This window comes from Mustela nigripes, unplaced genomic scaffold (genome assembly GCF_022355385.1).
Source record: "Mustela nigripes isolate SB6536 unplaced genomic scaffold, MUSNIG.SB6536 HiC_scaffold_75, whole genome shotgun sequence".
Taxonomy (NCBI): domain Eukaryota; kingdom Metazoa; phylum Chordata; class Mammalia; order Carnivora; family Mustelidae; genus Mustela; species Mustela nigripes.
The window spans coordinates 3350248-3365593 of NW_026739490.1; the positions used below are offsets into that span (position 1 = coordinate 3350248).

The 15346-nt window shown below is 52.7% G+C and overlaps 1 protein-coding gene and 1 long non-coding RNA gene across 5 annotated transcripts in view; one reads left to right on the forward strand and one right to left on the reverse strand.

Annotated features, from left to right (window-relative positions):
• Window positions 1–273: 273 nt before the first annotated feature.
• On the reverse strand, window positions 274–6438 carry LOC132008154 (uncharacterized). The gene is made up of 4 exons (XR_009401553.1): window positions 6141–6438; window positions 2358–2565; window positions 1674–1775; window positions 274–1221 (listed from the first exon to the last, which is right to left on the reverse strand). It is a non-coding gene; the product is annotated as an uncharacterized LOC132008154 (long non-coding RNA).
• The window catches only part of LOC132008153 (ras association domain-containing protein 2), a 41534-nt gene continuing 31472 nt past the window's right edge, over window positions 5285–15346 (forward strand). Inside the window, exons 1-2 of one of the 4 annotated variants that reach the window (XM_059386554.1) lie at window positions 5285–5317; window positions 6446–6511. The gene's annotated coding sequence lies outside the window, so the exon portion shown is untranslated. The other 3 variants (XM_059386553.1, XM_059386556.1, XM_059386555.1) reach the window with 3 other exon arrangements.

Consider the following 15346-nt stretch of genomic DNA (forward strand, 5'->3'; position numbering starts at 1 on the left):
GAGGGCTGATGCAGGGCTGGATCCCAGAACCTGGGATCATAACCTGAGCTGAAGGCAGAGGCTTAATCCACTGAGCCACCCAGGCGCCCCCAGGCTTTTATTTATTTTTTTTTTTGTGCTTTCCCCTCTGGCTTTATTGAGATTTAATTGACATACAACATTAAGTAAATGGAAGCTGCACAGCTTGATGATTTGATATATGTGTATATTGCAAAACAATTACACCAATAAGGTTAGTTAACACATCCATCAGTGGCCAGAGTTACCATTTTTTATCAAGTTCTTTAACAGTCACTGCTGTATAAGGAACAACCCAGACCTGAGTGACTTAAGATGCAACCATCTATTGAGCTCGGGGTTGTACTGGTTGGCTATCTGGACTAGATTCAGCTGGATTTCTTCCTGCATCAGCGGTCAACTCGAGATTGGGTAGAGGGCTTTCAGATCTTGGTTGGGTCTTTCACATGTCTGGGGGGCCTCAGTTGGAACAGCTGGGTTGCCTTGGCTCTGGGTCAAGAGATCTCTCACCTTCCAGCAGGCTAACTCAGGCTTACTCATGTGGCAGTGGAGAGGGTAGAAGAATGCAAGGCTTCTTGAGGTCAGGGTCTGAAAAGGTACAGTGGGACTTCTGCTACATTCTGTTGGCCAAAGCAACAGTATCAACCCAGATTCAAGGTGGGGAAGTAGGTTCCCCTTTTTTGTGGGAGGAACTGTGAAGTGTTTGCCGGGAGGGGAGTAACTGTGACTGTTGTGGCAATTCATCTACTACTTTCTGGGTAATGTCAACATACCAAGCCCTTGAAATGGAGAAGCGGAATGAAGTGTAGGTCTCTCAAGTGTTGCTTAGCAGGAGGGTCCCCAACACATAGCTGCTTGGGCCCCAGAGTCTCTCTGCAGTTTATGAAAGAGTTCTTGGAGTTGTAACATAGAGTTTCTATCTTCCTAGGATCCCTGGTGTGTCCAGAGGGCCAAGTTGGGGGCAGAGTTGAATTCCATCTTCCTTCTGGCACTAAAACTTTGTTACTGGACCAAACCAAACATGGTTTCTTCTTTCCTTAGAATGAAAATAATCTCCCAGGAGGACTTTTTTCACCTTCCAAGCAAATAGATTTCCAGCCAGCCCACCATGCTAGTGTGTCAGACATGTCCAGTGGCAGACCTCGCTGAGTCTTCTCTAATTCTCTATAACTCATTAGATTTTCTTTTGCAGAGTCTCTCTTCCTGGATAGCAGAGGGAAAAAAAATGGAGTCTGAGGCAATAATTCAAACAGTCTCTCTGGTCTCCTTAGAGACTTCCCAAGTTCTTCCTGTGGTGGCACGTGAGGGGGTGCCTCTGGGTCTCCGCTAGGCCTCCCCGCAGAAAGTCTGCTCCAGATCATTCCTTGAAAGCAGAACGCTGAGGGGTGATGGCCCTATTCCTCAGTGCTCGGCTGCGGAAGCCTGCGGCTTGTGTACCTCATGGACTGGGTGCTCCGTGCTCCTTCAGAGCTCTGCAGTGCTCCCTGACTTCCCCAACGACGTTAACCAATGTTCCTTCACCAATATTCCCTCTGAGACCTCATCATATCCTCCCGTCAGTCCCTGACCAAACCTCCAGGGTCTACTCGTCCCTCTCCATGCTGGGCCTTAGATCAGATGGTTCGTGTGTTCTGTGTCACAACCCCTCAGCCTACCTGTGACCCTAGCAGAACCGTGGGGCACAGCTTCATGCACAGTGACTCATCCCACCTCTAGTGACAAAGGCAGTGGCTCTGCTTTTCTGTCCCAGATGTTTCCTTGAAAAACAACCAGAAGTAAGAAGAAGTAAACTTTCCTGGGAGACATCCTCAACTGGTGGGAGATGAGGTAAATGCCCCCAGCCCCCTGAACTTCAGAGAGGACCATTTTGAGGCACATTTTATACAGTTCCTCAGAGGGGCCCCAGAAGAATGGAGACCCAGTTGTACACCCTTTATTAGCGTCTCCTCCTGCTCTGTCTTACGTCCCTGCTTTCTGGATCAACTCCAGATAAGTGACCTGTACCCAAATCCTTACCTCAGATTCTGTTTTTGAGAGAACTCAAACTAAGACAGGCCCCGCAGAAAGCCCGAGACTCACAAGTTAGCTTCCTTCTGAGGCCCCTGGTCCTGGGGAGCAGGAAGGAACTTCTGCATTATGTCTGGACCAACAAGGACTTATAGGTGACTCCAGAAACTAAATCTAGGCCAGGCCCTAGCTCTGTATAACCATGGTGATCCACGAAGCTGACTTTAAAGGGGCCGCCCCCTCTCCTAGCCCAGTGCCTGAGGACAGGGGAGGAGGAGGTAGGCAGCCCATGTGGTAATCTCCTGAGAACCTTCCTTAACCCATTGACATACCTCCTCACTCTGGTTAAAGGTCACAATCACGGAGGATGCGACCTTTCCTTCAGACTGTCTGTCTCCTGCTTCTTCCTCTCTTCTCCCAAAATCCACTGGGAACTCAAGAGTGGGCTTTGGGCCTCCAACTCTTCCCTGCAGACCTTCCTTCTCCCCAGGCGTGTGGTAGAGCTCTGATCTACTGGCAAAGCCTGCCCCTTTCGATGTTCTGTGGAGACATGAGGAATTTGGAAAATCAATTTCTCTCTGGCCACACTTGACTTTCCTGCCACTGCTTCGCTAAAAAGATGAGGGAAGTTGACTCTGAGACTCTGAGTCAATCAGTGGCTTCCTCGCTCTCTAATCTTGTGTTGTCCCAATAGGGTAGCCACCAGCCACCTGTGGCTACGGAGCACTGAAACACAGCTGGTACAACTGAAGAACTAAATTTCAAGTTCATTTAATCTTAATTAAAATTTAAATGTAAAAACTGATATACTCAGTTTGGTTATTGGCTAACTTTAGAGTATATCTGAAACAACTTGAGCCTGTGAATCTACTTTCTCAGATAGAGATTTTATAAAGCTTAAACTGAGGTCAAGTATTTTTTAAATGAAAATCTAACGTCTGAACTGAGATGTGCTGAAGTAGAGATACTCACCTGATTTCAGCCTTAGTACATTAACAGAATGCAAAATACCTCGAGTCATGTCTTTATATTGTTTACATGGTGAAAATGGTAATATTTTGAATACATTGGGTTAAATAAAATATATCATGAAAATTAATTTCACTTGTTTTGTTTTTAAACTATTTTCAATGTAGCTAGAAAGTTTTGAGTCTGTGGCTTGCACTGTATTTCCGTTGGCCAGCCTGTGTTCTAGACAGTGCTATCTGCTGCTTTCCTGGAGCCATGTGCCTCCAGGGCCAGTCCCCAGGGGTGGATGGTGGCAAGAAAAGAAGGTTTTGAGGGTAGGCTTCATATAGCTGTTTAATATTTGTGAAGTATTAAACCTGTTACAGATGTATTGTCCCTATACCCACTGGAAGGATAAGAACCTTTTCCTTTCTCTTCTGTGGCTTCTGTATGGGGAAACTGATGAAAAGAAAGATGTTTTCTGGTATCTTGAATTAATCAATTTATTCACCAGCATGGAAATATAAGCAGAGGGTAATGGATTCTTTATTTCTTTTTTTTTAAAGATTTATTTTAGACAGAAAAAGAGAGAAAGTGGTGGTGGGGGGGGCTGAGGGAGAGGGACAGAGGGAGTCTCTAGCACAACTGGGGCTTGATCCCAGGACCCTGAGATTACAAACTCAGCCAAAACCAAGTCTGTTGCTTAACCCACCAGCCAACCAGGGGTCCCAAGGACTGGACTGTTTTAAACAGGGCCTAACGGCAGGGTCCCTGACAGCCCAGTTTGTACAAGAGTCCTCCACCCCAGCTGATTGGTCGTACATAGCATGGTTACCTGACTCAACCTGGGCCAAAGAGTTGCTCTCTTGGGGGATTGAGTAAAGGCAAAGGGATTCCAGCTCCACCTGGCTGCCGGTCTTCAAAAGGGGAGCTCCAAGCCCCAGTGATGTAAATGAGGGCCACCCTTTGTCATGTATCTGGGGCGTGAGAAGGCCCATTTGTGAGCCAAGGGAAGAGCTGGCATCTCAGAGAAGACTTTCTGAGTTCCTGGAAGCGCTCCAGGCTCTGGTTGTGCCTCTCATGCAGCTCTCCCTACCGTTCTGACCTCGAGGTCATAGAGAAAACACCCTGTCCTCCAAATACATCCCCGGGTTGGTGCTCATGTTACCTGCAAAGGAGCAACTTACCAATACAGAGTAGAGGCTGAGGGGTAGGGGAGAATATTAATGGGAGAGCTTTGTGTTTATAGGTCAAGGGGAATGTACAAGTAGATTTTTTTTTTCTTTTTTCCCTACAGAAAATGCTGATCAGTGGCCTCCTTGTTCCAGGGTAGCTGACACAGTCTTGGGCACCACCCTACAGCTGCGTTTTGGGTTCAAAGGCTTTTGTGGCTGGGCTGGGAAGCACATCACCATTTATAACATTGTTTCTAAGGGAGACACATTCCAAGATCCAAACAATGAATTTAGTAAAGAATGTTTGGCTTTTAGGAGGGATGAGCAGAGCCGGCTGTATCCTGGGGGCTGGCTATGCATTAACCATTAGCTTCCCTTCCCTTTAGACAAGGAGATTTACCGTGCAGGGCTGGGGCATGTATGGGAGGAGGGGTTTATGATAAGAGGAAGGAAATAGATAAGGGGCCCCGCAGTTGGGATTCTCCAAGTCTTCCTCCGCACTGAGCGTCCCCATAGTCCAGGGATGGATGAGTGAGGGAGGTAAGAGGTGGACAAAGAAACTTGTCTTCCTTCCCTCACGGTCACGTCTGCCCGCCCGCCTGTCGAAGTGGGCTTGCCTAGCCCCTGCTCAGCTCAAACCCTTTTTGGAATAAGGCGGGGTGTTAGAAAATGAATCCCACATCCTCTGCCTGGGGAATCCGGGGCGCTCGAGGTGGGCTCTGCGGGGCGGTGTGACCATTCCCTGGGAGTGGCTGTCACAGCTTGGGGCGAGCCAAGGGGCTTGGGCCAAGACTCCATCCGGCTTAAGAGGGCAGCGGTGAATGGGGTGAGGGGAGCCAGTCCAACCTCTCCACCCCTGCACTTCTACCCCCGCCCCGCCACCGCACCCCCCCCCCCCCCCTCCGCCCCCCCCCCCCCCCCCCCGCCGCCAGCCCGGAAGAAGCGCTGGCAGCCTGAGCCCAGACTCGAAGGAGGGGAAGGAGGGGACGCGCAGCCCCAGCATTGTCTGGGAGGGAGGGGAGAAGCTCCGCCCCCCAGGAGGAGGGGAGGGGAGGAGGGGGATAGGGGACGGAGGGCGGGAGACGCGGGGAGGAAGAAAGGCGAGGGAAGAGGGGCGGGGGAGAGATGGAGAGCTAGAGAAAGACGGGGAGAGAGGCCGATCCGACGCGGTAGGGACGGATAAAGGCAGGGGGGCGGGATAGAGGGCGGGAGGGGAGGCGAGGAGGGCGGGGCGCCCGACCCCCAATCGCGCGTCCGCCGCCTGCGCCGCCCGGCTGGATTTGAGCCGGGCCCGCGGCTAGCAGACCCAGGCGCTGGCTGGAGCAACGCCCCCCCACCCCCGCGCAGAGGCACCCCCACTTTCCAACTCCGCGGGCGATGCAGCCGACTCAGGACGCAGGCAAGGTTCGGGGCGCGGGGTACTGGGCGCGGGATGCGGGTCGCAAGGTGCCGGGCACGGGCCGGTCCTCTCTCCCCTGCCCTCCCTCCAGCCCCGCCGAAAGTTTTCCCGCGGTGTTCCCAGCCTGGTCCAGGTCAGCGCCTCAGTCTTCCCCTGCCCTGGTCTCCTCTCTCCTCCCGGGGCCGCTGGGGGTTCCCGGGAGTGCGGAACCCCCGGGGGCCGCGTAGGAGCCAGCCCCTGAGCGCCCAGCTGCTGGCCGGAGAAAGTTGTGGCTCCAAGCTTGCCTTCCCTCTGCGACCCTTGGGGGTCCTTCTTCCCTCCGGCGCCCCCGCCCCAACCGCGGGGTTCTCGGGACTCCTTGGCAAGCTGGGGCCGCGCAGCAGGTGCCGGGATGGGAGGCCCGGACAGCGCTGGGAAGTGTCTAACCCCAAACGGGTCCCCATTTTCCCAGCCCAACGGACGGTTCCCCAGAGGGGGATCCAGCACCCGGCGCGGGCAGGTGTCGCTCCCGAGGCCACATCTGAAGGGCGCGCGGCCTCGGGGGCCCTCGGTCCTCGTGGCACTTCCCGTTTCGGTCTCCCCCCTCCGCCTACCGAGCTAGCGCCGAGGTCGTTGAGGACCTCAGCTTTGCGTCCTCTCTCTCCGGAGAGGGGCAGTTTCTTTGGGCGACCCGGCCACTTCTGCATTTCGGTCGCCTGCTTTGCATTCAGCACTTAAACTGGGAGAACCCTGGGGACAGCGCGGAGCGGCGCGGTGGTCCGACAGGGCGACGGAGGGCTTCCTCTTCCTCCGGGGCTCTTATGGGTCCTCGTTTGTTCACACCCCCCCACCCCCGCCACAGAGTGACAGCAGGAGCTGAGCGCCGCGCTTCTCAATGCTGCCCATACTTTATTCCCAGGTGTCCGGAATCCGGGTTCTCCCAGAGGACAGAGGCGGTGACTAACTAGCGTGGGCCAGGTTTCTAGTAAGTACCTTAATGGGATGAATGAAAATTAGACCCAGGGAGCTGCCAAGTAACAATTCATCCTGGAGTGGGACTCTGTTCCTGTCACAGCTGATCTTGGTACAATGGGAGGAAAGAATTAGAAACAATGATTCTTTTAAACAGCTGGGATTCAGAGCCTGGGGCCTGCTTTCCAGAGCATCTGGGGGAGGAATCTGGGTTTGGATTTATTCTACTTATCAGTCCACACTTATTTACTGGGAACTTTTTCTGGAGTGGTCTTTGGAATTAAAGAAACTTCTCGTGGCTAAGATATATTGGGTTTTTTGAGGGGAGGTGGGTTAGTTATTGGTGTGTGTGTGTGTGTGTGTGTGTTTCAACTTGTGTCTACATGTGGTGTCCCAGGGACTAAGTGTGATTCAGCCTGGGAGGCTCCCACTTGGGATCAGAGACCTTGCAGTGGGGTCGTGATCTGTGCTTTGTCCTCTGGACCTGGCAGCCTGGGAGCTGCTGCAGAGTCCTCTGGGCCCTGACAGGCTAACAGCCACATGGTGGCTGGGTTTGGGAGAGGTGGGATAGTTTGGGAAAGAGGGTAGGTGGTTCTTGCCCTGGCTGGAAGGACAGGGAGTCAGAGAGGCTGCCCTCCTGGGGAACCTCAGAGCGTGGGCTGGGCTGGGCTGGGCAGGCTGGGCTGTGAGTCCTGACCCCCCTTCAGAAGATGAAAGAGCAGGGGTAGCGTATATGGAGATAGGATAATCTGGCTGGGGTGCAGCTGAGATGTATCCCATGCTCCTTGCCCTTTTGAAATCTAGGTGCATCTTCAGGGAGCCTGGCTGAAAGGAGGCCAGGTGACCTGGGGCCCCCAGGCATGCCCCCCTCCAGGGGAAGCCCTGGGAAATGGGTGGGAAGGGGTGCCCCTTTCCCCCAAATGTGCAGACCACAGCATGCGTCCCTGTGCCTCAGGTGGCAGCATCTCCACCTTCATGAGCTGGGTATGGGGAGTCTCATCCTGCCCCCGGGGCTCTGGAACCCCCCTCTCTGCATTCTGCAGAGTTTCTGTTCTTCCTGTTCCCTTAGAGGTCACTTAGCAGGGATAGATGCCCCACACCTGTTTTCCCTCCCTCAAGCTTCCATTTCTCAGCTTCGCTGTCCTAACCAGGAACTTTCAGTCACCCATTGGTTTTGCTTTGATTTCTTGGTCTATTTCCTGGAATCCCAGAGCCAAGCTTCGTGTCTGCCTTCTGTGCGTGAGCTGCTTAGGAATGACCAGGAGACTTGGCTGGAGAGGTGCCCAGGACTGCGCTTCTAATGGCGTGCCCATGACTGTCCCACAGCATAAAAGAACGCTGGCCTGATGATTGCCTTCGGTTCTCCCTAGGATACTTGGGCCAGAAGTGTCCTCACTGGGAGGGGGTTTACAGGCAGGACCTGAGGGCCAGAGAATCCTGCTGGGGTGCCAGGAAAGGGACTGGGACTTGCCAGGGTCTCCCTCTTTCCCCCAGGGGGAGAAACTGGGCAGGTCTCAGCAGTGTTCCTGGGACAGAACAGGACGGCCAGTCTCTGGGTTCAAGACAGAGCTGTTGAGAGCTGCTGCCACTGGGTTTCTAAAACTAGGGCAGTGGGGGTGCCTGGGTGGTTCAGTGGGTTAAAGCCTCTGCCTTCGGCTCAGGTCATGATCCCAGAGTCCTGGGATCAAGCCCTGCATCGGGCTCTCTGCTCAGAAGTGAGCCTGCTTCCCCCCATCTCTCTCTGCCTACTTGTGATCTCTGTCTGTCAAATAAATAAATAAAATTAAAAAAAAAAAAAAAGAAAGAAAGAAAAACTAGGGCAGTGGTTCCCTTCTGCCACCTCCTTGTTTCTCTCACGGCTCCTTACAGTATCGTCCAGTGATCTACCCTCATGACACACTGTCTTATTAAACACCTCCCTGCATCTCCAGAAGAATGTTAAGTGAGTCCTTAAGATGGGGTCAGCTCCTGCAGACCTGTGATTGCTGGTTTCATTTCTTTGGCCTCCTTGTGGGTTCCCGTGGAGGGCATGTGTGTGTGAGGTTGGAGGGAGGGGATAGGGCAGGAGGCACAGGGGAAGCGGGGCACAGTAAACAGGGACATCCTCCAGACTCGGCTGGCAGGGCATCTCGTGGGTCATTTGGGATCGTCCCTGGGATGGCAGGCGGACTCTGGAGCCTATAATCGGCTGATGAAGCTGCTTGGGATGACAGTTTGAGGCTGTAGGACTCTGCCCAGGCCAGCTGTGGCTGATTCCGAGAGGGAAAGCTTACACTGGAGAAGGGGGCAGTGACAGGGTCTTGACTAATTCCCAGGGGATGAGCAAAGTGATATAGAAGGGCTTTCCCCTAGTCATCCCATTGATTAAACTTGACAAAAAGATATCCTTGCTGTCCTTGGACATCCCAACCCAAAGTGATTTGGCAAAGTGGGTTTATCTCACCAGCATGGTGCCCTCCCCGTGGCTGGCATGCAGTTCAATGTTTGTTTAACTGCTCATTTCTAAAAGAGGAATACAGTGTTGGATTTGGGGTTTGAATGGCATTCGACGGCTTCCAGCTCGATGATATTGGGCAACGTAATAGATGCTCTCAGCATCCTTCCTGTGTTCCCTTGGCCTCAGCCAGTGACCAAAGAAAGCTCCCTCACTTCTCTGCTGGGGTGGCATGGGGGCACGTGCTATGCTGTGTCTTAGAGTCGCCTAGTAACTGGTCCCCCTCACCGGCTGCTGTCCCTTCCCTGTTTCCCTTTCCAGCCCCCTTCCACTTGCACCCTGATCCTTGTTTTAGGGCCAGCTTCTTGGGGAAAGCAACTGAGGATGGGTTTCGGGCTGCAGTCAAACAGTCACGTAAAGCCTCTCAGCCTCAGTTTCCCCAGCTGTAAGACCGCAGTTATAATTGTCTCCCGGTGATACTATGATGGGCATTCAGAGGAGAGCCTGGCACACAGCAAACATTCAGGCTGCCATGGGCCGCTCATTGATCAAGATGGAAGAGGCCATGGAGGTTCTGGGAGTGGGCATTATGATGGCTCATGAATGGCCAGTTATAACGCCTTGGTGGAGAGAGGCTATCCTTCGGCTAGGTGAGAAAGCTGAGTGCACCTGCTCATGGCTGTCACATTTAGGCTGTGACCGGTGATAGATGCTGAACAGCCGCTTGGGTGGCACTGGGCCATCCTGGAGTCCTGCTGTGGTCTTTCCTGTTGCCAAAGGGAATTCAGCCCGGCCACCTTCTGCCTTCCTGGCATAATGGTTTCTCTTCATGACAGAGGCGTGTTGTGTTCCCTGAGGAGGGGACTGGTTTCTTATGGAAAGGACAGTCCCTACTTTGCTGAACTGCTATGCCATGCCACAGACACCCAAGTGAGAGTCCAGAAAATTCTATGTGGCGAAAAAGACCCTTGTGTGGCAGAATTCGACATCCCTGCTGTGATTTTTATCCCCAAAGCTCTGTAGAGCTTTTATCCCCAAAGTCCTGCGGAGGGAGTCCCGGACTCCACGGTGGCCCTGGTAGGAAATCTTATCCTAGGGATGTAATTAGGCAAGTGCAGAAAAATATGTGCACAGGGATGTCCCTTGCAGCATTCTTTGTAATAATAACCACCGAAATGGAGAGTAAACCTCAACAAAAGCAAACATGTTAATTCTGGTCCAGGTAGCCCTGACTTTTCCAAAGTTGTTTGCCTTAGGCTGCTTGGTTGTTTTGGTTTTTGTTTTAAAGATTTTATTTATTTATTTGACAGAGAAATCACAAGTAGGCAGAGAGAGTGGGGCGGGGGCGGGGGACAGGCTCCCCACCAAGCAGAGAGCCTGATGTAGGGCTTGATTCCAGGAACTTGAGATCACAACCTCAGCCTAAGGCAGAGGCTTTAACCCACTGAGCCACCCAGGCACCCCTGCTGCTTGGTTTTTTAAGAAGGATCTACATTAGTACCTGTTTTGTTAAAGAAAGAAATCCAAAAAGGATTTTCAGTTTCTTAAATTTATTTATTTATCAGAGAGAGCGAGTGAGCACATAAGCAGAGGGAGCGGCAGAAGGAGAGGGAGAAACAGGCTCCCTGCTTAGCAGGGAGCCTAATCTGATGTACGACTGGATCCCAGGATCCTGGGATCATGACCTGAGCTGAAAGCAGATGCTTAGCCGACTGAGCCACCCAGGCGTCCCAGGATTTTTGTTTTTATGAAAAAAAGGCAAAAAGCACAAGTAGCACTCAGCGCTGTACCCCCTACCTCCACCGCCCGTGATGAGAGTGGCCCCTCCGAGCTCCTTCCCTGGGACCTACTCTCAGCATCTCACTGTCTCAGCATCAAGCCAACGCCGGAGCTTTGAACTGTGTCTGTGAGCATCTGTGCTTTGTCTTGATTTATTTTGTGTTATCTGTTAGCAAGATGTGTCCCAAGGTATCAGAAAAACCTAAACGAGGTTATGTTTGGGTCTGGGAACGCTAACACATTTTCCCATATAGATTAATGGTAATTGATTCTTTGCTTTAGGTCGCTTTGGCTCACGAAAAGGTTCATAGGAACTCTCTGCTTTTGGGTGGCCAGGAAACACCTCCATATGTACACACTAGAATACCATGGGGCTGCAAAAAATACAGGGGAGCGATGTGCATCTATTACCGTGGAAAAATATAATATTTCTCAAAAGCAGGTTACCCAACTGTGTTCTTTGCAAATATATCCTCCCCTCCATTTTATATTTGTCTCTGGAAGGATGTGCAGGCAAATGTTCGCAGTGATTGTTTCTGCGTGGGGGCATTTCGGGGAGATACTGATTTTAGTCTTTTTTTAAATTAAATATTTTTGTTTTTAATGATGGTAAAATATATGTAATAGAAAATTTGTCCTTTTCAGCATTTTTAAGTGTGGAATTCAAGGGCTGTGCAGTCTCTTGTCAGAGGATGCCATAGACTGAATGAGTTGAAAACCCCAGAGATGACTTTCTCGAAGTTCTGGAGGCTGGAAGTGTGGATTAGGGTGCCCAGAGAGGTGGGCGAGAGGCTGTTCTAGATCTCAGACTTCTCGTTATAACTTCATGTGGCAGGGAGGATGGGGGAGCTCCATGGGGTCTCTGAGAAGGGCACTAATCCCCTCACCCCCGTGAGTCATGCCCAAAGGCCCCGCTTCCTAATCCAGGCCATTCTGGGTTAATATTTCCATGTAAGAACTTGTCGGGACCCAAATGTTCCAACGACAACAGTGACATTATGTGTACTCCCAGTGTTGTACGACCCTCACCGGACTCCCTCTCCAGAGCTCTTCCGTTGTCCCAGAGACCCTGTACCCATCAGCTGTCAACTTCCCATTCCCGACCTGAGAGCCCCTGGCAACCTCAGTTCCACTGCCTTTGTGAATTTGCCTGTCCTAGGGATGGCATAGAATTAGAATCATTCAATAATCTTTGTGCTTCCCTATATTTGTCAAAGAAATAGAAATGTTTTACATAACAAGGAATGAAACAGCCCCATGGGAGAGTGGCAGTGTTTTGTCCCTGGGGGTTTCGTTTCAGGTAGGGCCACGAGGTCCTTGTCCTGGCCATCCGTCCCAACCCTGCCATCTTCCCCACCGGGGTTGGGGGCAGGCTCTGACCTCCCGGTTGGCCTGGGGGAGCCAAGGGCAGGTGGCCAGGTACTGACGAATGCAGCGCCCCTGGCCTCGGAGCTGACCGCAGGTGTGGCTTGCTGGTTGCTGGCAGCTGGGCCTCAGGCCCCAGATGGAGGCTTCTGTGGTGGGTTTGAGTGGGTGTGCTTGGAGTTCACTGTGCCTTGAACCTCAGAGCCGTCTTGCAGTGAGAAAGGTCCAAACCTGCTAGAGGTGGGTTATTGGGACCATCCGTCTTGAAGGCTGAGAACGACAGCCTCATCATTTCGATTTCAAGCATCCTCTGTGTGTGTTCCAGATCCTGGGGCTGAACTTGACCTGCCAACTCCCCATCATAACCTGTTAAATTGCCACCATGGTGGCTGGGGGTATGGCTGTCGAATGTTCTGTCAGCAGGTGGGGTGGGCGGGCTGGTGTGCAGCAGGGGCATTAGCTGGTGGGGTTTGTGAGGCCCCAAGTGCTCCGGAGAGATGGGTGGTGGCCTTAGGTGGGCGGAGCCCTCTTCCTGAAGCTCCATATGGAACTTCACAGTTGATCACACAGACATTTGGGACAAGGATGGCTCTCTGGTGCATGTGACAAGGTAGTCCGGGACGTGGTGCAGTGGGGTGGGGAGCAGGGAAGATGGTGTGTCGACTCTGAGGTGAAAGGGGTCAGGAAGCTTCGGGACCCACAACTGGGTCTTGTGGCCCTGTTTAGGCGTCATGGGAGTGGATCAAGTGGCTTTTCAATGGGACACCTTGTTCTGTGTGAAAAGCTTTTAGTTCCTTGTTAAGTGAGCTTCCAGAAGGCCTGTCGGGCTTTCCAGAGAGTCAGTAAGAGGATTTAGGTGTGGGAGGGACAGACTTGCCCACTGAACTCTGAAGTCTCTTTACCTGGTTCGGCCTGTCTTCTCTCTGTCCAGTGGGAGGCTGCTCTTTTAATCCTGGGCAGTTGGGGGAGTGTAAAGATTTTACAGAGACAGCCTTTGAAGCCCATCTTGAGGTGAGGTTCTGTGTTGCACGGTGCTGATTTTTCTTCAGGGTTAGTCAGCTGGTGGCAGAGCAGGCAGAGGAGGGTAGGAACGTGGTTTTGTGGAAAACTCCCCCTGTCAGCCTCCTGGAAATGCTCTGGAAACCCCCAGATAAACCGTCTTTCCTGGTACTCGGAAGGATCTGAGATCTGTTGTGTGAGGGTGAATTTTTCCACACACGGGGTATTAAGGAGGTGAAAGGAGGTCCCCCTCCAGTAGCTGCCCCAGGGGAGGGCTCAGGGTCCACAGGATTCCTCCTTTGCTCTCCCTTCTTTACTGTTTCTGAAATGCCAGGAACCTGCCCATCTTGGGGGTGGGAGGGGAGAGATGGTGGGGGGCATGGATAAAGCCCACGCTCCTCTTGGGTGCCCAATCCTGGCCCCAGGTAGCGAGGAGCAGAAACCCCATTATCTCTGCACACAAAGCTCGGCCTTAGCTTCTAGCACCAAAAAAGGAAGAGCTGCTGGGGTTCCCTGAGGAAGGGGAAGTGAGGTCAGAGATGAGTCTCAGAGAAATCGCTCAGTAAACAGGAAGAATGGCCAGAAAGAAACCTGTGCTTGTAGGAAATGGGGAGCTGGAGGCCGCCCGTCCTCACCTGCCCTGATAGGTCAGCACATCCCTGCATAGCTGAGAGACTAACCACGGACAGCAAGCGGGGGCTCCAGGCCTCAGGCCCTCCCTGTGGGACAGGCTCCACCTAAATCCCATAATTATCAGGTGGAGGAAAGCTTAATTTGCCCTTCCTGAGGTAGCACATGAAATTACCCTATAAAATAGACCTTGGTTTTAAGAGATGCAGGTCAAGGAATGTTTCATCTTTCTTCCCTTATTAGGGCCAGTGTGGCCTCTTGCTGACTTCCCACTTTTTCCTCAGGCTACCTCAGCCACACAGAAGTTGGCATGTTGCTGAATCCTAGCCTGTGAGGGGCTGATCTTGGCAAGACCCCTCTGGTGGGTGGTGATGAAGCGGTTGCTTTGGGGAAGCAGGAGGGTCTGTCGAATTGGAGGGTTGGCTTTCTAGATTTCTGGTTCCTCGGAGCCAGAGTCTAAATTCTACATACGTGCACACACACACACACACACACACACACAGCATTTTCTGTCTGGAGTTTTTACTTCCTTAATGCCTTTTTTTTTCGTTCTGCTCCAACACCCTGGTTCTCTGATAGACGATTAGGGGACTTTGGGTTTCCTTCTAAACATCCAGAAGGTCAAAATCTTGTGGACACTGGTGGGACTTTCCTATAAGCAAGTAGTTGCTCATCCGGGCCTCTGAGATGATTGTTTGGGTGAGTCGCAGTGGTGACCTTCCAGGTCACTCACCTGGCCACCTGCCCGCTGGTGTGGAAGGGGAGGCAGGCCCTTCTGGCAGGAATCCCAGGACTGTTTCCTCAGATCTGCCCCAGCCACACTGGGGACTCAGCCTTGTGTACAGAAGGCCCGAGCAGAGTGGGCTAGGGTCCCATTTGGTGGCGGAAAGAGCAGGGACTTCATAGGTCAAGCTGCTGGTGGGGAGCCCCAGCGTGGCTGGAATCTCAGCTCCTCACCGGAGAGGGTGGGCCAGGCAGGGGCTGCCTCTGGGGATGGGAGCCATGTTTCCCGTCAGCAGGGGCCTCATACCTGTCCTCAGTCAGGGCCCCCAGCTTTTTCCGGGTTGGGGGAGCCAGTGGTTTTGGGATCCATGAGGTGAGGGGTAGCTCTTCTTTGGACAGAGGGTAGATGTGACTTAGGGTCTGTGGCAGGTGCCCAGGTCCCTGGCTGAGGTCTCTATCCTTGGCCCCTGAAGGGTCTGCTCTACCTACATCCTGTCTGTCCAGCTATTTACTCACTGCCCCCCCCCCCTTTCCCCAGGCCCCCTGGGCGTGCTGTGGCTGGCAGCGGAAGCCCCCCATACCCAGTGCTTAGCCAGGGCACCACAGAAGGAGGCTCTGGGCTTCATGTCGGCTCTGTGACCTGGATCGAGTTGCCTGACCTCTAGGACCTTCTGTTTCCTCATCTGTAAATGGTGAAAATAAAGCCTTCCTAGTGGGTTCTTTCTTGTAAGGAAGAAGGTAAAGCTTCTAGAGCCTTGTTACCCACAAGGATGGCATCACTGGGGAGGTGGCTTGTTAGGAATGCACGTCCTCTGACCCCATCCAGAAGGACTGAATCTGTAGCTGGGGGTGGGGGATGGGGGAAAGCAATCTGTACTGAACTAGCCCTCCAGAGCCTTCTGGTCCACACTCCAGTGT